General features: G+C 39.7%; 1 protein-coding gene across 14 annotated transcripts in view; it reads left to right on the forward strand.

Moving 5' to 3' along the window:
• Positions 1-21,928, forward strand: part of POMGNT2 (protein O-linked mannose N-acetylglucosaminyltransferase 2 (beta 1,4-)) — a 133,082-nt gene that overhangs the window by 43,052 nt on the left and 68,102 nt on the right. For 6 of the 14 annotated variants that reach the window (XR_012015074.1, XR_012015071.1, XR_012015070.1 and 3 more), the window contains exons 10-11: positions 2,900-2,963; positions 6,036-6,139. The exons of 4 other annotated variants lie outside the window; for them this stretch is intronic. The gene's annotated coding sequence lies outside the window, so the exon portion shown is untranslated. Of the gene's footprint in view, positions 1-2,899; positions 2,964-6,035; positions 6,140-21,438; positions 21,542-21,928 lie in introns of those variants that run through there. 4 more of the 14 variants (XR_012015077.1, XR_012015076.1, XM_072793121.1 and 1 more) reach the window with 3 other exon arrangements.

The raw sequence follows: 21,928 nt of genomic DNA on the forward strand, positions 1-21,928 counted from the left end.
TCATGTGATTTTGATTTGCCTTTCCCTAATGGCTAATGATGATGAACATCATTTTATGTGCTTCTTGGCCATTTGTACACCTTCTTTAGAGAAATGTAAGCCCTTTGCTCATTTTAAAATTGGATTGTTTGTCTTTCTACATTTGAATCGTAAGAGTTCTTCATATATTCTGGACACTAGACCCTTATCACACAACATTTCCTCCTATTCCCTAGGTTGTCTTTTCATTTCCTTGATAATGTCCTGTGATGCACAGAAGTTTTTAATTTTGGTGAAGTCCAATTTATCTAATGTATTTGAGTTGCTCGTGCTTTTGGTGTCATATTTAAGAATCCACTGCCAAATCTCAGGTTAGAAAGATTTACCCCCCCCCCCCCGCCTTTCTTTTCTTTTAAGGGTTTTATAGTTTTAGCTCTTACATTTAGGTCATGGACCCATCTGGAGTTAATTTTTGTGTGTGGTGTGATATAGGGACTCATATTCATTCTTTTGCATGTGAATATTCAGTCTACAGAGACTATTCTTTCCCTCATTGAATGGTCTTGACACCTTTGTTTAAAATCAATTGGTCATAAAAGTTTAGGTTTATTTCTGGATTCTCTATTTCACCGGTTCTGCTGTCTACTCTTATGCTAATACTGCATTATGTTGATTGCTGTATTTTTGTAGTAATTTTTGAGATCAGGACAGTTGAATTCTCCAATTCCGTACTTCTTTTTCAAGATTATTTCAGCTATTTGGTGTGCATCTATCCCTTTTGCTCCAAAGCCAATTTCTGCTTTCATCCAGGTTTGTGACAGTTTCTAGACCATCATGGGTGCCTGGATCTTTTATTTTATGAGGAAAAATATGAAACCAAGCAAGATTTTTGTTTTAGGTTGTTTTTTTTCTGTCATATAGCTGAAAATAATACATTTATGGGCTGAAATATTTGTCTAAATAGAAAACACAGAAATCCAATTTCTATAGTATTAATACAACTATAGACTTACTATAGACACTGTAGTTAGTCTAATGTGGAGGATACAAGTCAAGATTTAAATAATATTCTTGCTGTGTGGGTGTTGTAAGGCAGATCCATTTGAACAAAAATCTTGTGGATATACTTCTATCTCCTACCCTTTACATAGCCCATCTTGCCTTTTCTTCCTACCTTCCTTCCTGGTCCTATTCTGAAATGCTCCTCTTTGAACATTTTTCTGTCCTGCCTCTCATTTTCTGTTCTCCTCTTTCCCCTCCTTATTTTCCTTGCCCTTCTAAATTCCCATTACCTCACTGAACCCCAACTCAATTTTAGGAAAACAAATTGTTAAACTAACCCTCAGAAAGTAGTGTCAACAACTAACACTACCCTCACCAAAACACTTAGCCCTGAGTATATGTTAGTTCAAGAAGTGAGCTTATTTGTGCATATTTGTTAGCTCAAGAAGTATCTAGCAGGTGGAAGAATTGCAAATGGTCTAAAAAAGGCATTTGAGTTTTTCTGGGTCCAAAGGCAGATACTTAACCTATTGAGCCACCCATGAGCCCATAATTCTTTGAAGAACCACTATATTGTTTTCCACAGCAGAGCTTACATTTCATATTCTCACCAGCAATGCTGAAGAGTTCCAATTTCTCTCTATCCTCACCGCTTGGTATCTGTTTTGTTTTGTTTTTGGTAATAGCCATCTTAATCGGTGTGAAGTGGTATGACATTGTAGTTCTGATTTGCATTTTTCTAATGAATAATGCTATTGAACATCTTTTCATGTACTTATTGGTTGTATATCTTCGTTAGAGAAATGTTTGTGTTCTTTGCCCATTTTAAAATCAGGATTTCATGTTGTTTAATTGTAGGGCTTCTTTATATATGCTGGATATTAATCCCCTATCAGATGATATGATTTACAAATATGTTCTCCCATTCGATAGGCTGCCTTTTCACTCTATTGACAGTATCCTTTCTTTTATAAGAAATATTTAATTTAATGAAGTCCAGTTTATTTGTTTTTTTCCTTTTGTCACTTGTGCTTTTGATGTTATATCCAATTGTCATGAAGTCTTTCCACTATGTTTTCTTCTAAGAGTTTCATAGTTTTATTTTATTTTATTTTTTTAATTTTTATTTATTTATGATAGTCAGAGAGAGAGAGAGAGAGGCAGAGACATAGGCAGAGGGAGAAGCAGGCTCCATGCACCGGGAGCCCGATGTGGGATTTGATCCCAGGTCTCCAGGATCGCGCCCTGGGCCAAAGGCAGGCGCTAAACCGCTGCGCCACCCAGGGATCCTGAGTTTCATAGTTTTAGATCTTAGGGGACCTAACTTCATTCTTTTGAATGTGAATATCTAGTTTTCCTCCTTAATTTATTAAGAGTTCTTGTAAGTTTCTGGAAAGAAAGTATTGAGGATACTTAAAAAGTTATATAAGACACTATACCACTTGGGATTAGAATTTGGCCAATTTTACAGAAAATTCAAATAGGAGTGGCTTAAACATAAAAGTCCAGAGCTAAGTAGTTCAGGACTGGTATGGCAGTTCTGTGATCACACAAAGCCCAGGCTTCTCCCCACCTTCCTTCCTGTTGTCCTTAGTGCTGGCTTACATGCCAAAACTACCCTTTTGTTTTAACATTTTTCTTTAACTCTGGCTTGTTTGGGAATGATTTTCAAGTTTAATATTGATTAAAGGTCTGATCTGCTATGAATATTTGTGTACAAGTTTTTATGTGGGCATATGTTTTCAGTTCTTTTGAGGATATACCCAGGAATGGAATTGCTGGGTCAAACAGTTATGTTTAATCTTTTGAAGAACTGCCAGACTATTTCCTAAATAGGCTGCATCATTTACATTCCCACCAACAGTGTTATGATTTCTCCACATCCCTGCCAATACTCATTATTTTTTTTTTATTATAGACTTCCTAGTGAATGTGAAGTGGTATCTCATTGTGATTTTGATCTTCCTGATGTGTCCATGATGGTGAGCATCTTTGCATGTACTTATTGGTCACTTGTATATCTTCTTTTTTTTTTTAAGATTTTATTTATTTATTCATGAGAGACAGAAAGAGAGAGAGAGAGAGAGAGAGGCAGAGACACAGGCAGAGGAAGAAGCAAGCTCCATGCAGGGAGCCTGATGTGGGACTCGATCCCAGGTCTCCAGGATCAGGCCCTGGGCTGAAGGCGGCGCTAAAACCACTGAGCCACCTGGGCTGCCCTGTATATCTTCTTTTACCCAATTAATTGTATGTCTTTTTTATCAAGTGTGCCTACATAGTCCATTCTATTTGGCTGCCTGTTCTTGCATCAGAGCCACACATTTCTCTCCTTATTTTGCATGTTTTAATATCTGATAGGACTACTCTCTGAACTTTGCCCTCCCTCCATTTACTTCTTCTGAATGATCTTGGGTATTCTCTCATCAATTTATTAGGAAGAACTTTAGAAATCAACACACTGCTCACATGCTTACAAAATAGAGACATGTTGGTTTACAACCATTCTTTGTATATTATTTCTCACAGTATTCTGATGCAGTTCATATGCACTCTAAACATTCAGTGGTGATTTATACTGGAAATGGTATACATGTAATTTGTAATTTTAATGAAATGTGATTGCAATACCTTTAGAAAAACAGTTGACACACATAAAAGTCTTCACTTGAGTCATTTGATGCCAGGAGATAATGCTTCATTTGTGGTAAGAGGTTTTATCTAAATATTTCTCCTAGTTGTCCCTTAGCATAGGTAATTGCTTATTAAGCTAACCTCTTTGCATAAATTTCAATTTTCCAGCATTTGATTAATCCTGACAATTGGGATTCTCCATGGAAACTGTGGAGCAAGATGCTATACCTTCCAAAAAAACTATAAAAATAATGCTCTTATTTGTTGCCTGGCAACAGTACTCTTTGTTTTTATTCACAGGAAGATTTATTTTTGCTGATTGGTACAGCTTTGGTAAGGAAAAACAAAGGTGAAAATAGTTCTTTCCACATTCAAAAATTGACGGGCAGTTTAATCCTTCGTTTGTTAAAAACCCAAGTGTATAACTCTAAACAGCATAAAAAGCACAGATAGAAGAGCATAGAGCATATAAAACATAAAGGTAGAGTGAGTATGATCAGAGAGGACCTGTCATTATGGATCTCCGATGACAAAGGGTCTTTGATTAAGGGGCATACTAGACAAAACTGTTGTGATTCTCAAGTAGTATGAGTTCAAACTGCATTTATAGGGCTTAAGAGTAGGTCTCAGCCTAAATTTCATTCTATCCTGGTTGGTCCTTGTGATAGGTAGTGTTTTTATAGAATGTGTGTGGATGTAACATATGCTGTGTCTGACCATTCACATGTCTGTATGTGAATTTGTGAAATTTGTGTTAACCTTCTGCATTCTGGCAAGTAGCCATTGCCCCTTCAGCCTGGCTCCTGGAAGGCAATCAAGTAGAGCAGACCAGAATCTAAGGCCAAGGCAAGCCTGATCAACCCACATACAGCACACAGACCATTGAGAGAAAAACAAATGTCTGTTGTTATAAATCACTGACATTTTGGGGTTTGTTTATTATATAACATTATTGCAGCAAAACCTGATCAATAGAATCATTGAGAAACTAATTGTTCCTATTAATGTCTACCATGAGCATTTACATAGACTTTAGAATTTATACTCCAGATTCCAATTAGGTGGCCTCCTCTTTTTAATCACCAATTGGATGAACAAAATCTGTTGAAGAGATCAATGAGCTTATCTTGAGGATGCTTAGGATGTTCTGGAAGGTGAGAAATATATATATTTTTTAAAATCTGTATTTATAGGGCAGCCTGGGTGGCTCAGTGGTTTATCGCCACCTTCAGCCCAGGGCATGACCCTGGAGACCCTGGATGGAGTCCCACATCGGGCTCCCTGCTAGGAGCCTGCTTCTCCCTCTGCCTATGTCTCTGCCTCTCTTTCTCTCTGTGTCTCTCATGAATAAATAAATAAAATCTTTTAAAAAATCTGTATTTATAAACTAGGGACAGATAGTCTAAGAATACTATTAGTGGAAAAAAACAATTTACAGAACAACTTGGATGTTCTCATTTAGGAAAATTTCAAACACTCACTGTGGCAGTTCCGGAATTTCCATATAGAATTTCTATATATGTGAGCTGAATAACAATCTGATTGGAAGAGAATTGGGGTGAACAAATAGGCTTGTTGCTGCATTTGCATAGTGCTTTCATATGACCGAAGAAACTCCCAATTGGCCACATCAAAGAATTGGCTGGAGGGAAGCCAATGAAGACTATATGTGAATTCTAAAGCCCCATACTCCCAGGCCTTCCTTGGCCCATAAAGTGCCTATGTTAAGTATATCTATAAATATACAGAAAGAAGGCTGGAAGGATATATACTACAATGTAAATGGAAGTTATAAATGAAAGTAGAATCTTGGAGAATCTTTTTCCTCTGCTTTGTATTTTTCTGTATTGTTTGAATCTTTTGCACTGAACATATATTATTTCCCCCAAAATATAATGAAGCTATTTTTCACAAAGAAAAGGAGAGAATCCTATGACCTCTACTTTTTCCCATACCCCATTTTAATCATCTCAGCGGTGCCCCCAAATCCCCAAATTTCAGTTCTACTGTGGCTTCCCTGTTTTTAGCTCCAGTCATTCTCTGAAAGCAACCAGATGTATAAGAAACAATACAAGGTCTAAAAAAGGAGCCCTGGCCTGAGGGTTGGGATTCTAGTACCAACCCTCAACTTCTCTGTAGGACTTCTGACTCTACATCTGGAAAGGAAGGACTGGATGAATTAGAGGTTACAAACTCAAAGGCCTAGAGGAGCCAAAGAGAGACAGAGGAGAGAGCAGGTGGGCTGGATTGGTGGGATCTGTGCTGGCTAGTGAATACCAGCCCAGCCTAAAGAAGGCACCACTCCAAGCCCAGACTTGCCAGATCTTCCACTTTATTGAGAGACTGGGAATCTGTTTTCATAGGAGATCTGGTTTTTTAATATTGGCAAATGAATTTTGAAACATTCTGTGAATTCCTTGCAGGACGACTTAACCACACCTGTGAATCCTTCTGGCCGCTGATATAAGCTGATGCTGAGTCAGATGCTCTTTAAGACGCCTTGTTTCACTCTCCTGGAGTCACTCAGGTGCCACCTAGTGACAAAACTGTCACAGTTCCCAAGAAGGCCTTTGTGGAGAATAGTTTTTTAAAAATTAAACAGATTAACTAAGAGGTCATTTATTCATATGCCAAAAATGTATCTTACTAAATGGCCTCTCAGGTGTAATTAAATATACCAAAACATGATTTACGCCTTGCTCATTGGAATACAGGATTATGAAAAGTGAAGAACATTTCTTATTGACCACAGTCTGGGCACTGTTCTGTTCTAAAGTATTATTTTATTTAATCCTCACTATAATCCTATGGATTAAGTGTGATTACTATCTTGGTTTTATCAAATGGGGAACCCGAAACTTAGAGAGATTGTGTAACTTATACAAAATAACCTGGCTAATTTGTGGTTGAGCTGGGATTCCAACACCAGCAGCCTTAATCAAGAAGGTATGCTCTTAAAATAATTACTGTAAACTGAAATTAGACTCTTCCTCTTAAATCCTCTGAAGAATGCAGAACTGGTTCCTATTTTGAGGCAAGAATTCATAGTTAGAGTTTTATAAGATTTGGCTTTTTATCAAAGAAAATCCCCCAAAACCCAATCTGGCTATCTGAACAAACTTGAAACTTGAAATATGTAAGATTTCTCTGGATACTGATCTGAATAGCAAGGATATCTAAGATTTGTGGAGTTTCCCTAAGTATTTCATCTTTATTGCAACATAAGTTCATACAAGGCTTATAGGAGTGGGGAGGGAAAGGACCCAAGGGCCCCATTGGGTGTGCTCTTACTTCCCCCATCTTAAAAATCCCTCCCAAGGACTCTTCCCCTTCAACTGTTGCCCCAATTCACTGCTTCCCTTTACAGAAGGGTGTGGTATCAATTCCTCTCCGCTCAGTCTCTCTTAAATCCATAGATTTTCATTCCCCACCATATTGCCTTCATCAAGGTCACAGTGACCTTCCACCTTGTCAGCCTGCTGGTCATTCTCAGTCTTTCCCTTTCTTGAGCTGTGGGTAACCTAGCTGATTGTTCCTAGCTCCTGGAAACACTTGTTTCACTTGGCTTCTGTGTCTCCGCAGTGCCCAGGTTGTCCCCATGAGTCCTGAGGTTCTTTCCCTTGTCCCTGGTTCTTCCTCATCTCCCAACTCTTTTAATGATAGAAGGCTCCAGAGCTTGGACCTTGGACCGCTCCTCTTTACTACACTCACTGTCACGGCAAACTCATCCTACTCCCATAGCTTTCAATAGCATTGCACACTGAAGACTCTCCAAGTATCTCTAGCTGAGATCTCTTTCTTAAGGTCTAGAACTTTGTGCCCAACTGCCCACTGGACAGCTGTATTTGAGACTGAGAGTGCATTTCAGTCTTATCAAATTCAAACAGTTCCTTACCTTCCACTCCAATCCTACTCAGGCCTCCATCTTTCACCTCTTGATCCTTGGTTTGGCATCTTCCTTGATGTTTGTCTTTCTCTCATACGGCCTCCACCTTCATCCAGTCTGTCAGCAAATCCTGCTGGCTCTGCATTCAGAGTATGTCCACATACAATCATTTCTTACCATTTGTGCTGCTATGGTCCTGACTTAAACCCCCATAATCTCTCACCTGGATTATTGAATTAGCCTCCTTTCTGGTCTCACTAATTTCATTCTTGCCTCTTAAAATCTATTCTTATCATGACAGCCAGAGTGGTCACGTTAAAGTCACACTTCTGCCCAAATCCCTCTAATGACTTCCCATTTCTCTGAGTGAAAGCTAAAGTCCTGATGGTGCCTAAGAGGCTCTGTATCATCTGGGCCCCCTTTACCTCTTTATTTCATCTCCCCATACTCTCCCGTGCACATATTCCTCTCCAGACATTGGAATATGTTTTAGGAATATGTCTTTGTATATTCCTAAAACATGCTGATGTGGTTACATTTCAGTGCCTTTTCAACATCTGTGCCCTCTACTTGAAGTGATTTCCTCCCAGGTATCCAGATGGCTCGGTCCCTTTTATTCTTCAAGATTTCACTCAATTAAAAAAAAAAGAAAAGATTTCACTCAATTGTCACCTTCCCAAGGAGCCTCGTCTGCCCACTTCATTAAAATTACAGTCCCTCCCCACTCTCCCCTAAGTATTTTTATCTTGCTCTGCTCTTTTCTCATGGGAGTTTTTCACCTCTACCATACCATAGAATTAGCATATTTAGTATATTTACTGTTTATTGTCTATCTCCTTCCACCTAGGACATAAACTCTATGAGGGCAGAGATTTTTGTCTGTTCTGTTCTCTAATGTAGCCCCACCATCTAGGATAGTACTTTCATAGTCCGAAGAACCTACATTATGACTTTTGACATTATCTGTAGTGAATTGCACCGTTACGTTGTTTGGGATCATTTAGTGTTAAAATTATTAAATTTGTTACCTGTTTGGGCATTTTAAAGATTTATTTATTTATTTGAGAGAAAGAGAGAGAGAGGGACCATCCCAAACAGACTCTGTGCAGAGTGCAAAGCCCAATACAGGACTTGACCTCAGGTCTCGGAGATCACAACTTGAGCCAAAACCATGAGCCGTTTACTTAACAGACTGCACCACACAGGTGCCCCATGTTTGGAAATTTAAAAAATATATGTGTACGTATTTCCTTGAAAAATAGTGACCTGGGCCTTTCTTAATATCCAAAGACTCTTAAGAATTCTTGTGAAAAAGAATTATTTTCTTGTGAGCCAAGTTTATGCCCATTTGTAGTACTTGTAATTTCCCAGGCTTCACCTCAACCAGGATTGTTATTGCTAGAGAACCCAGGATAGTTTTAAAGTTATTTAATACCCTTTTGACCATTTGGATTGTGTACCATATGTCTGAATTATCTGTTCAAAAAATATATAGTAATTTTAAAAGTTTTACTTCTTCCCCCTTTGGTTTTGATTTTAGGGATATTTTCTAGAAACCTTAATATTGGAATTATTTGTGTAAAAAATGTCCTTATTTATTACTTGATTACAAGTTGAATATTCCAGACAGCTAAACCAATTAGAATCCTGATTATTTTTATTGCGAAAATTAATTTTTAAAAAAGATTTATTTATTTATTTATTCATGAGGGACACAGAGAGACAGGCAGAGACACAGGCAGAGGGAGAAGCAGGCTCCCCACAGGGAGCCTGATGCGGGACTCTATCCCAGGCCTGGGATCAGGACCTGAGCCCAAGGCAGATGCTCAACCACTGAGCCACCCAGGTGTCCCTATTGCCAAAAATTGTTAAATGTATATGTTATTCAGCCATTTATTCAGTTTTTATATCAGAACCCCTTTAGGTTCTTAGTAATCTTCAAAGGTAGCAAAGTGAGCATAGTTGATGCCAATAAATATTTGTCACTTGATTCCTGGTAGATTTATTAACAATGCTTGATGGCTTCTTTGAAAAAAAATAGTGTAGAAATTAAACATGGATATATAAGAGAAAACCTCAAGTCATAACCATGACTTTTAAAAGTCTTTTAATCAAAGTATAACACACACAGAGGACATATAGTATAAGTGTTTATCATTGAATGAATGTTCACAAACTAAACTCACTCACATAACCAGCACTTGGACTAAGAAACAAGATTTCCAGCACCCCAGAAAGCCTTCCACACACTCTGTTCCAGTCACTAACCTCCCCAAGTATACACACTCTCCTAATTTCTAACTGAATAGCTTTGCCTGGTTTTATGTTTTGTGTAAATAGAATCATACCATAAATACTGTTTCATTTACTTATTTATTTTGCTCAATGTTATGTTTGTGAGATTCACCTGTTTTGTTGTCTGTAGTTATAGGTTGTGAATTTTCATTGCTTTATGGGATCCCGTTGCATGAATATACCATGATTTATTTATCTGTTTGACTGTTGATGAGCAGTTGAATAGTTTTCAGTTTTATACTGTTACAAATACTGCTTTTATGAATATTCTAGCTTGTGTAGAATATGTATTGACTGGTGTCCTCCAAAAAGATACGTGAAGTACTAACCCCTGGTTCCTGTGAATGGGACCCTATTTGGAAATAGTCTTTGCAGGTGTAATATGCAAAGTTAAGATGAGGTCATACTTGATTAGGGTGTAAGTTGAGAAGGAGAGACACAGACGGAACACAGAGGAGAAGATGGTCCTGTGAAGATGCAGAGATTAGAGTCATACACCTGCGAGTGAAGGAAAGTCCAGGATTGCTGACCATCACCAGAAGCGAAGAGAAAGAGAACAGATAGATTCTTTCTCACAGCCCTCAGAAGGAACCAACCCTCTCTACACCTTGATTTCAGACTTCTAGCTTCCAGAACTGTGAAAGAATAGGCTTCTGTTCTTTCAAGCCACCCAGTTTGTGATACTTTTTTCCCAGAAACCCTAGGAAACAAATACAATGTCTTTTGGGGAAGTTAGGCTGAACAGTTAGGACTGAATGATTTTACACTCACATCAGTAGTGTATGAGAGTTCTAGTGGTTCCACATCTTCACTAGCACTTGGTATCATCAATCATTTTATTTTAGCTCTTCTAATGAATGTTTAGTAGTATCACATTGTGGTCTTAATTTCCCTAATGACTAATGATGTAAGCATCTTTTCAACATCTCTTCAAGTGTGCTTATTTGCCATCTGTGCATCTTCATTAGTGAAGTGTCTGTTCAAATCTTTTCCTTAGTTTTTATTGGGTAAGTGGTTTTCCTATGATTGAGTTTTGAGAGTTCTTTATGTATTCTAAATGCAAATCCTTTATCAAATAAGTGTTTTGCAAATATTTTCTTCCGGTTATTGCTTGTGTTTTCTTTCTCCCACTAGTATCTTTCAAAGAGAGAAACATTTTAATTTTGAGTTACTCTCATTTACCATTTTTTTGGTTATGGATTAAGCTTTCAGTTTTGTATCTAAGAAATCTTTACCTAGCTCAAAGATTTTTTCCCTCTCTGTTTTCCTGGTGAACTGTTTTGCTGTCAGTTCCTCAAAACTTTTTCCAGTTATCTCAGAATGAAACCACATTTTTCAACTGCGTAATGTTCTTCTGCCAGAGGTTCAGAGAGAACAAAAGAATCCAAGTAAATACAGATTCAATTAATTGATACAAGTAAGAATAAATTAGTTGATTGGAATTATCATTATCATTTGAATCTTAGCAGGATATGGAATTCACTTCTAGAGATTAGCTAAATTAGGGCATCATGGTTGAATTAGTCATTTCAGTTGCAAATGACAAAAACCCATGCAAAAACAAAAGTAGTGGGGAGGTTTCTGGCTTTAAAAATATCTGAAGCTCAAACCAGAGCATCTCTCTCTCTCTCTCCCCTCAGTTCTGCTTTCTTCTGGCTTGTCCATAATCTCAAGTAGGCTCTGCAAAGTCTTGATAAACAGGACACCTTCTGGTATCACAAAGCAATGGAGAAAGAGTGGTCTTAGAAAAACTGGCTTGTATTCTGGAGAGAAATAAAATTGAGTTCCTCCACAATACAGAGACAGGGAAACTAAAGGGACTTCATGGGGAAAACAAAAAGCCATTTTTTTCTTTGCTCCTTTTCCTGCTTCTATTCTTGCTAGGATGTGCACCCCTGCATTACTGCATTACACATGCCTTAGTGTATGTCCTCCTTATAAAGGTCAAGGAGTTAATGATTTCTTTGGAGTTCTCCAGCACAATAGATAATATCTAAGGAGTGACAGGGCCAGGTGGGCATGAATGTCCTTCAAGACCACTGACTCCAAACACCTTGAACACCAAGACCCCTGACTCTAGGGCATAAGTGACTTATTGAGGACACCTGAGCACTTGTCCTTGCTTGACCAGTTCCTGGATGCCAGAGAGGGCATATACACCAGGTCACGGTCTTCAGTAAAAACTCCAGACCCCCAAGCAAGGATGAGATTCATCCTCCATTTCCTTTCTGCGTCTCCCAGATGCTCCATCCTGCATCTGCTCTCTCTGTATCTTCAGTAAACTGCTCTTACTCCCTGCTGGCTTGCATTTGTGTGAAGCCGAGGACCCTCTTGACTGGTTCTGCAGGACCCCCTCTGGGTCCTCCGATGGCCAGCCTGCGTCAATAATGCCACATACACAGGTGAGCTCTAGATGGATGTGAGAATCAATACATAAAGTTAAAATGAAAAAATGTGGGAGACAATCTATATTGAGAAGGTCTTCAAAGGAACTCAGAAGTACATGCCCTAGGGAAAAAATTTGATAAAACTGATTATTTATGTTCAGTGAAGGGGCAGAAAGCAAGAGGGACACAGGGCAGCTAAGGCAAGGCAGTGTCAGACTACACTTGCTCACAGCAGGTTTCTGCAGCAGCTGCTAGAAGAGAAGATAGGCCAGAGGAGAGAACAGGGGGCAGAAGAGCAGAACAGCGTCTGCCTATGGTTGCCAGATTTAGCAAATGAAGTGAGATTGTTTTCATCTGTGAGAATGTACCCAGAGCCATGGACTTTGAAAGCTTTTATTTTCAAAGAAAGCACCAGAGGCTTTTCCTCCCATCGTGTGCACAAGCCTTCGCTAGAAGAGCAATGATGGGTGATGTCTGCACAGAGGCTCTAGCTTACACTAAATCCACAAGCAGTCAGTGAATTCCCAGGACACGGAGACGCTGTAGAAAGTTCCAGGCTTCCATCAATCAAGACAGAAGTGCCTGCTCTCTGTTGTTAAACAAGAAAATTCAACTGAGTGGCTTCATTTAGTGATTCATGGATCAGGTGACATCCCATCTGGCAAATAGGAGCTCCAAGGATCTGCACATCATAAAAGTCTTTCATGGGCAGAATGGGGTGGGACAAGGAAGTTATTAGAGAAAAGTGGATTGTTTGTGTCAAGGTCACCTTTTTTTAGGGAACCACGAGGGTCCTTCAGGCAGATTGCCTCACTGGTGCTGACCAGGTAATTCCAGATTGTCCACATTCCACTCCTGGAAGAGGCTGAAACTAATTAATTTGGGTAGTAGGTCTCAGTTTGGTAACATGGGCTTAGCACAAGAGACTCCATTGGGGCCTACTGTCTCATTTTTAGTACACTCTATGATGATCTAACTAGTGATGTTAAGTTCTACACTCCTTGTATTTCGTGGGGTGTTAAAAGTCAACTTGTTGCTGAAAAGTATGAACTTGCCCAAGTTTGAATTGGCTCCACCTCTAACCAGCTGTGGACTCTCTCTGCTTGAGCTGTCTCATCTGTAAAACAGATTACAATACAACCTACATCATTAGGCTCTTGGCAGAGAGTCAGGAGTTAATTCTATGAAGAATTTAAACTGTGCCTGGCATTTAGTAAGAGCTATTAAAAAAAACTGGCCATTATTATCAAGGCCACTTAGTATTTCTCCTTCTCTGTCCAGGTTAACTCAGATCTATTTTACATCTACTAGTAGCACCCACCTTTGGTAAGAGTCCAGTTTCATATGTGCCCTGCAGTCAAGTCTGGCTGCCCTCCTCCTTGGATGGGAGGAAAAACTGTGTGCTTCTAGCTTTTGAGAATTTAACAAAGCTAGAAGCTGTTGTCTTTTTAAAATTCCCCACAGGGCAACATCTAAAAATTTTACTATAAATATTGCTTTTCTTTTTTTTTAAATTTTTATTTATTTATGATAGTCACAGAGAGAGAGAGAGAGGCAGAGACATAGGCAGAGGGAGAAGCAGACTCCATGCACCAGGAGCCCGATGTGGGACTCGATCCTGGGTCTCCAGGATCACGCCCTGGGCCAAAGGCAAGCGCCAAACCGCTGCGCCACCCAGGGATCCCTGCTTTTCTTTTTTTAAATGAAGAAGTTGAAGTATCAAAGAGTGATATAAATAATGAAACTCACACCTCTGGTTCCAGGGAGGTGAGATTTAAACCCAAGCCTCTTGGTGCTAGTCACTCCCTTCTCTTTCTGTCCCTCCCAAGGTCCTGCTCCCTAAGGTAGGGCAGGAGGGTGAATGGTTCCTTAGGCCTTTGCTTTTTGATTGACAAGACCTGGAGCTGCAAAGGCCCCCAAAGCCCACAGGGATGAAGCTATATGAATGAAAATAGAGGGCGGAGGTGTGAAGGTTTTAGGCTTAAGCATTCAGCCTGGCAACTTCTTGATCTCCCTCCCAAAAACATTGTGACAGCAATTACCCTTCTCCCCCAAGTTAGGACTTCTTAATAATAATGATAATAAAAACAAACAACAGAGTGCTTAGTAGATGCCAAACCTGTACCAAGTGCTTCCCATGCAGTATCTCATTTAATCAGCTACACAGTCGGTTGAGTCCTGTTATTACCCACACTACCATTTTTCAGATGAGGAAACTGAGGCTTCAGAGGACAGAAGTGAAGGCAGCCAGGAAGCTACTAAGAGATCAGAGGAGCCGTATCACTTGCTCCTGTTGCATGTTATTTCCAGAATGCTTCCCAAGCTGCTCAATTCACCATAAATCTATACTCACCATCACCAAGACCACAATAAAAGGAAATAAAATTATAGGTTTACTAAAGACACCAAACACATAATTTTACACTTCCAAAGCTGTACTTCTTTTAATCTGTGCCAGAGTGGGAAGGAAGAAATAGTGTTAAGCTTCATTAGTCAGTCCTCCCCCACCAGCCTGATTCAACCCCAGAAACAATAGATATAATTACACTGAACGACCGGGTGTTTATTTCCATGTCTAGACACAGAGCTCACATTTGAAAACAAAAGAGAACATAAAAGAAAGAGCATCTTATTACTTTTTAATTCTTTGTGTCAAACTTTTTCTCCGCCTGGATGCTTTCCTTGTGATCAGGACTTTTTGAAAAAGTCTTTTTTTTTCTTTAGAGGAATTGGCAAACGGAGTAAGACAATAATGTATTTAAAAAGGCTCTAGTCTGAGTGGAAACAAGTCATCTTAAACCATTGAGGATTTAGAAAACCATGAATGGATGTTAAAGCTAGTAAAGGCAAGTTTGATGAGGAATAGGTTATTTACATAGTATCAGAGTTGTCTCTGCAAATTACATAGTAATTCTAAGGGGAGAATAGTAACTTGACTGTGGCAAGACCTACTTTATATCAAGTGATTCAAGTCAGCATCACCAATATTGGGACAAACCGACATCAGGAAAACACATCAGATGCCTCCTGAAGTGATATGGTGAGGGAGACATCTTTCTCCCAAGATGCACAATCTAATCATGAAGAAACTTCAGATAAACTTCGATGAGGGACATTTTACAAAATAACTGGTCTCTATTTTTCAAAAGTGTCAATGTCATGAAAGACAAAGACTGAAGAACTGTTTTCAGATTAAAGAAGAGTGAAGTGCAATTGAGTGGCTTTTATTATATTCACAAGAGTGTGCATGATCACTCCTATCTAATTCCAGAACATCTTTATCACCCCAGAAACTCTCAAGCCCCCCTAGCAATCCCTCCCCATTCCTCCCTCCCTCTCTCCCTGCCAGTGCCTGGCAACCACTGATCTATTTTCTGTATCAATGGATTTGCTATTCAGGACATTTCATATGAACAGAATTATACAATATGTGGTCTTTTGTGTTTGGCTTCTTTTACTTAGGTGTTTTCAAGGCTCATCCATGTTGTCGTATCAATATTTTCTTCCATTTTATGTTTAAATGACATTCATTGGATAATGTCATTTTGTTTATCTGTTCATCACTTGACAGATATGCATGTTGTTTCCATTTTTTGGCTATTATGAAGAATGCTGCTATGAGCAATTATGTATAAGTATTGGCCGGAACTTGTTTTCAGTTCTCTTGGTATATATATATTTAGGAGTTGGAACTGTAACGTCATATGGCAACTCAGTCTTTGAGGAACTGTCAAACTGCTTTTAATTTCCACCCCAACTGTAGATTACAGTTTCTCCACATCCTCACCACCATTTGTCTTGTCCATCTTTTTATGATAGCCATCCTAGGGGTGAGAAGTGGTATCCCATTATGGTTCAGATTTGCCTCTCTCTAATGACTAATGTGCTTATGGGGGATTTGGATATCTTTGGAGAAATTTCTGTTCAGATCTCTTGTCCATTTTTAAATTGAGTTTTCTTTTTATTGTTGTTGAATTATTCTTTTTAGAACTTTTTACAACTTTATACTAGACTATTCCCAGACAAATGATTGCAAATATTTTCTACCATTTTGTGAGTGGTCTTTTCATTTTCATTTTCTTGATAGTGTCTTTCCACACACAAAAGCTTTTAATTTTGATGAAGTCATTTATCTGTTTTTTCCCCCTTTGGCTGCTGTGCCGTAAGGATCATTTCTAAGAAGTCATTGTCTAATCCAAGTTCCCAAAGATTTATGTCTATATTTTCTTTAAGAGTTTTATAGTTTTAGACTCCTTGGATTTTGAAGGCAAAATTATGCTGTATCTGAGTGCAATGCTCCAAACCACTGGCTATAAAAAAGGCAGTTCTGAGTGGGCTCTCAGAGCAATAAAACACTATGCAGCAAATCCAGGCTGTGGTATAAGCCCCCCTGTTGGTTGGTACTTTTGATATAACACTTGAATATTCTTTACTAAATAAAAGTACCAGACAAAGCCCCCAATGGCCACAATAGGAGGATCATAACATGGATAGGTATGGTTTAGGAGCAAGCCATGCCCTCTTCTGCTTCTAACTATTCTTTCCAGAAACAGTTTCTGATTTGCCACTAAACCCTGAATAGAAACTGAATGCTTGACTATGAGAACTCAAGTAACTCTATGAACCGGATACTCTGATTGGCCAAGACATGAGGTCAGTCATGTGAAGCATCAGTCCCTCCTCAGATGGTTGTGGTCTCTACAAGATCAGATTAGAGTGGATCTAGAAGGCATAAACAAAGTGAGTAAGCAGATGGCTCAGACTTGGCCAACACCTGTTCCTCCTTCGACATCTGCCCCTGCTGCTCTGCTGCCCCTGCATCAATCCACACCTATCACCTCGTGGAGTTTCCCAGGATGAACTTTGGAGAAAGAAAAAAAGCTCATTCTTGGTTTACAGTTTGGTCTTCAGGATATGTTGAGCCACTGAGCTCTTAGTGCAGATATATTTCTGTCACTGGAGAAAGTTTATTAGTGCTGGCTAGATTTGTTGATTGTATTCCTCATGGTGTATTTGACATTTTCCTTTGCCTGCTCTATTTCCTGTAGTTGCATCTGGAGGCTCAATCTGCTTTGTGTTTGGTTTTTTGCCCAGCCTACTTCATGAGTCATATTGTGTTCTTCAACTAGGAGGTTCATAATGACTGGCTGCTCCTCTTATGATCAGCTATGGATAATCAATAATAGATCCATTATTCCATTAGACATTACAAATTAGTGATATTCTCACTTTGTTATTTCTTCTTGATGCATTAACTGGAATACTTCTGTAAAGAACACTTCCTTTCCTGTACCTCACTTCCCCAGGTAGAGGTACTAGAAAGACAAACATAGCTAATTCTTTACCTTTATTTTCAAGGTTTCCAAATGAGTTTGTTTACTAACACCTTGCAACAGTCACCAAATGATATTTTGAGAATCACAATGGACTTGTGGATTTAATTTATTTTATGTGTTTTGATCCATTGCACTTTTTAAGGCTCAGATGGTCTCCTATTTTACCAGTAACAACCTCTTCATTTTGACTTCTGAACACTTTTTTTTAAAAAAAGATTTTATTTATTTATTTGAGAGCAAGCATATACACACATGCTCTAATAGAAATATTAAGAAACATAGAGAAAAATGCACTAGAAGTTTGAAAAGATGGTTGACAAGAAAAGGAAATGCAAGTGTCCCCTAACCATATGAAAAGAGGCTCAATCTTGTTATGATCCTGATATACAATTTCTCATCCCCCATATTGACAAAATCCAAAGGTTTGACAACACATTCTCTTGGCAAGGCACTCAGATCTTGCTGGTGAAAATGCAAACTGGTAAAGTCCAAATGGAGGGAAATTTGTCCTGTAAAAGTATATAAGAATTTACTTTGTGACCCAGTAATCCAACTTCAGTGAATATGTCTTAGAATACTCTGGCAAAAATGTGAACACACATATGCGTGAAGCTACTCATTGCAGCACAAAAGATGAGAAACCACCCAATATTTATAAGAGAAGGCATGATAAATCCACACGATGGAGTGTTATGCAGCTATAAAAAGGAATGAGAAAGATTTCTAGAAGGGCTATGAAATGATATCTAAAATATGATTACACACAAAAAGAGAGATGGAAAAATGTGTAGAGTATGCAATATTGTATCTATTCGGAAGGAGGGACTCAAATATATATGTACAAAAATATACATATGGTGACTTAATAAAAAAATAAATATTTGGTCTCTGCCTTTGGTTCCTAGAGCTCCTAAAACCCTTATAATTTTCCTGAGTAATGGGGGTGACTGGAATGTCTTTTACAGAGCTCTTTAATCTCCCAGCATTTCCTTATAGAGGAAACTTTTGTATTAATCAGGCAATGTGGGTTCCTAGATAGCTTCAGGATGGGATCTAGTCACCAGAAACACTAAGCCATGATTAGAAGTTTGAACTTTCAGCCCCATCCTTTCTATCCTCTCTGGAGAATTGAGAGACTAGGGGTTGAGGTCATCAATCAGGCCTCTGTGATGAAGCCTCCCTAAAAATCCCTAAACTATGGGGGATTAGAGAGCTTCCAGGTTGCCAAATCCATCCACATGGGAGGAGATTACACATCCCAAAATGAGGTCAGACGTTTCTGCACTCAGGACCCTTCCAGATCTCATCCTTTGTATGTCTTTCTCTGATGGTTCATCTGTATATTTTACATCTTTTACAATAAACTAGTTTATTGTAAAAGAACTAAGTGTAAAGGAACTAAATGTTCCCTTGAGTTTTTGATCCATTTCAGCAAATTAGCAAACCTGAGGATGGGGATTGTGCCAGCCCCTGACTTTGTAGCCAAGTTGGACAGAAGGTGGATGGCCTGGGAACCCACTACTTATGGCCAATATTTGAAAGGAGTCTAAAATATAATATTTTTTTAGCAAGTTATAGAATAGTATTAGTGTTAGATAGTATTAGTGACAGGATAGTAAGAGATAGAATAAAATTAAATTTTAAAAGTTGGAGTCTGGAGACTTGGAAAATTGGTTGATTTTGGGGAAACACTCACTTGGTGTTAGAAGCATAGTAAAGAGAGAAACAGGTTTTTTGTTTTTTAATTAAATTAATTAATTTATTTGACAGAGAGAGAGCATTAGCAAGGGAGAGTAGCAGGCAGAGGGAGAGGGAAAAGCAGATTTCTCACTGAACAGGTGGCTCCATGCGGGGATTGATTCCAGGACCCCAGGATCATGACCTGAGCCAAAGGCAGACACCCAACTGATTGAGCTACCCAGACACCTGAAACAGTTTTTTTTAAAAAAATATGTCAGTACATAGTCAAATATGTCTGTATATGTCAGTATATAATCAAATATAGAAAAATACAAGGCTCCCTCATTTCAGACTGCTGAAATTACTGAGAAAGAGCACCTCTCAGTAGGGATACCTTGCTGATAGAACAGAAATATGGAGTACACGTGGTTCACCTGGAGACAATGGAAGGAACAGACTGCCTGGGAATGAAGCCTTTTGGGAAGAAAAAACAAAACATAGAGACACATCCTCTGAGAAAGACACACCCACATCCTCTGAGAAAGACACACCCACATCTTCTGAGAAACTAAATCTGGTCAGCTCAATCTCTACACCTTTTAATCAAGTGAACCAAAACATCTCCTTTTGCTTAAGCCAACTGGGTGTGCAACCTTAAGAATCTTGAGTAATAGGGTATCAGAAAAGCCTTCAGCACTGTTAGAAGATTATGTCAGAGACGTTGTAGGTACAATTCCAGAAAACCACAATAAAGCAATTATCCTAATACAGATGTCTAATGACATATCTGGTTTCCTGGTACATGTAAGAGTCATGTTTGCAATATATGAAGGGTTTTAAGTGTGCAATGGCATTGTTAAAAAAAAAAAAAACAGGGTACGTACCTTAATTACTTTATTCCTTAAAAAAAGGTAAATATATCTGAACTTCCACCTATAGTAATCATTGATGACACATCACATTACAAATAATATTAATGAAAAAGCTGGAGATGATTGCAAATTTACCGGAGTGTCACCAAAAACAGAAAGTAAGCAATGCTCCTAGAAAAATGGCACAGACTTGATAACCATATAATAGACACAACGCATATTTGTAGAAAACAAAATATCTCCCCAGCAAGAGAAAGCTAAGTGCAGTAAACCAAACTGCATGAGTTCCCGTATGAAAGCAAAGCTGGAGGAGTGTGGACTGCCTTTGCCTTCCACCCGGAGGGCTGCCAGGGTAGCTTCCATGGGGAGACACCAGGGAGGCTGGATGACCCATCAGCCTGGGAACCTATGTGGCAGTGAGACCACATGGGAACTCACAGGGCCAAGCTGAGGCTGCTGCTTCAGGACCAGTTTTGGGAGGTGGGCTTCCTCCTAGGTGGGGGGAAAGGTAGGGGTTCTGGCTCCACCGAGCTACACTGTCCTGGAAGGGATGGCCTGTCCTTGGCAGGCTGAAGGGGTGCGTATTGCCTGTGTGCCAGCCCCAAAGTTCAGGGGACCCAGGGACCTGGAACAAGGCAAGGGTCTGGAGAGATTGGGTCACGGGGGTCGTTGGGAGTACAAGGCACATGTGTGATGCAGAGTGTCAGTCCACACCAGTGGGTACCGTGACACGACACCCCCCTTCCCCTGCTCTGGGCAGATGTGGAACAATCTGGACTGTCCTGGCAGGGTGGGGCCGCACAGGAAGATGTTGGGGTTCCCTGGAGTGAGAGACACCCGGCAAGCCCTGATGGCTGGAGAAAGCTGGGTTGCCATCAGGCAGCTAGTCCAAATGGGGACTGAGGTCCCCGTTTAAAGATCATGTTGATGTTACCCAATTCACAGTTCAAGTTACAGATTAATCCATTTGAGGAGCCATGTTGGTATACCATGTGAATGGCTCCAAAGCAGAGATTTATTGGCTTCCTTTGCTGTGGCCCCAATGGTGTTGAAGGTGTAATTTGGACACCTATTAATGGGTTGGGACTCTGTGGATTTCATTTATAAACTTTACTCCTTAAGACCTCATCCAGAGGAACAGGTGTTCCTTTTAGGGAAGTATAAGCCCCAATTCTCATCTCCAGCTGCTTGGGAAAATCCAATAGTTAGTAAATTCCATCGTTTTTATATGTCCTTAGTAATATTATTTAAAAAAAACAATTAGGCTGCCATGCTGTTGGTGGTGGGGGCAGAGCAAAGAGGACTAGAAAACCATCTGTATTCTCCCTTTTCCTATGTACTGGCAAAGAGCTGGAGTGTTTACTGCTAGTAACTGCCGAGGAAATGATTTCCTCCACTCAGGGGCTTCAGAATGGACAATAGGATTGGAGAAACCAGAGCAGCAGCGCTACTGCTCCGAACCAGAAGTTCCAGGTGTGTGAGGGGCTCACAGTTGTATTTGTCGTCATCCGGCGCTGGTAGCATCTCCTCCCGACTGCGGGTGCGGATGCCACTTTTACTGGGGCGGGGGTGGGGTGGTGGTGGTGGCATCTAAGACACTGGCCCTTCTAGTTTTAGAGAAGAGTGTGTGGTTGACAGTCCCAGCGAAGCCCTGTCCATACTGGGTGTGGTTGGTCCTGCGGTGACCATTCCCCCAGGTTTTGAGGGACATCCAGTTCCCAGATTCATGGGAATGAGGTTAATTTCAATAGGTAGAGGAAGGCAAAGGGTTCGGGACTTGTTGAGCGCCGCTGCCATGTGTGGGTCCGTTACGTGTTTGATGGCCCGGGAAGCTGCAGAGTCTGACAGCGAGGAGGAGGC

The sequence above is a fragment of the Canis lupus genome, chromosome 22 (assembly GCF_048164855.1).
Source record: "Canis lupus baileyi chromosome 22, mCanLup2.hap1, whole genome shotgun sequence".
Taxonomy (NCBI): domain Eukaryota; kingdom Metazoa; phylum Chordata; class Mammalia; order Carnivora; family Canidae; genus Canis; species Canis lupus.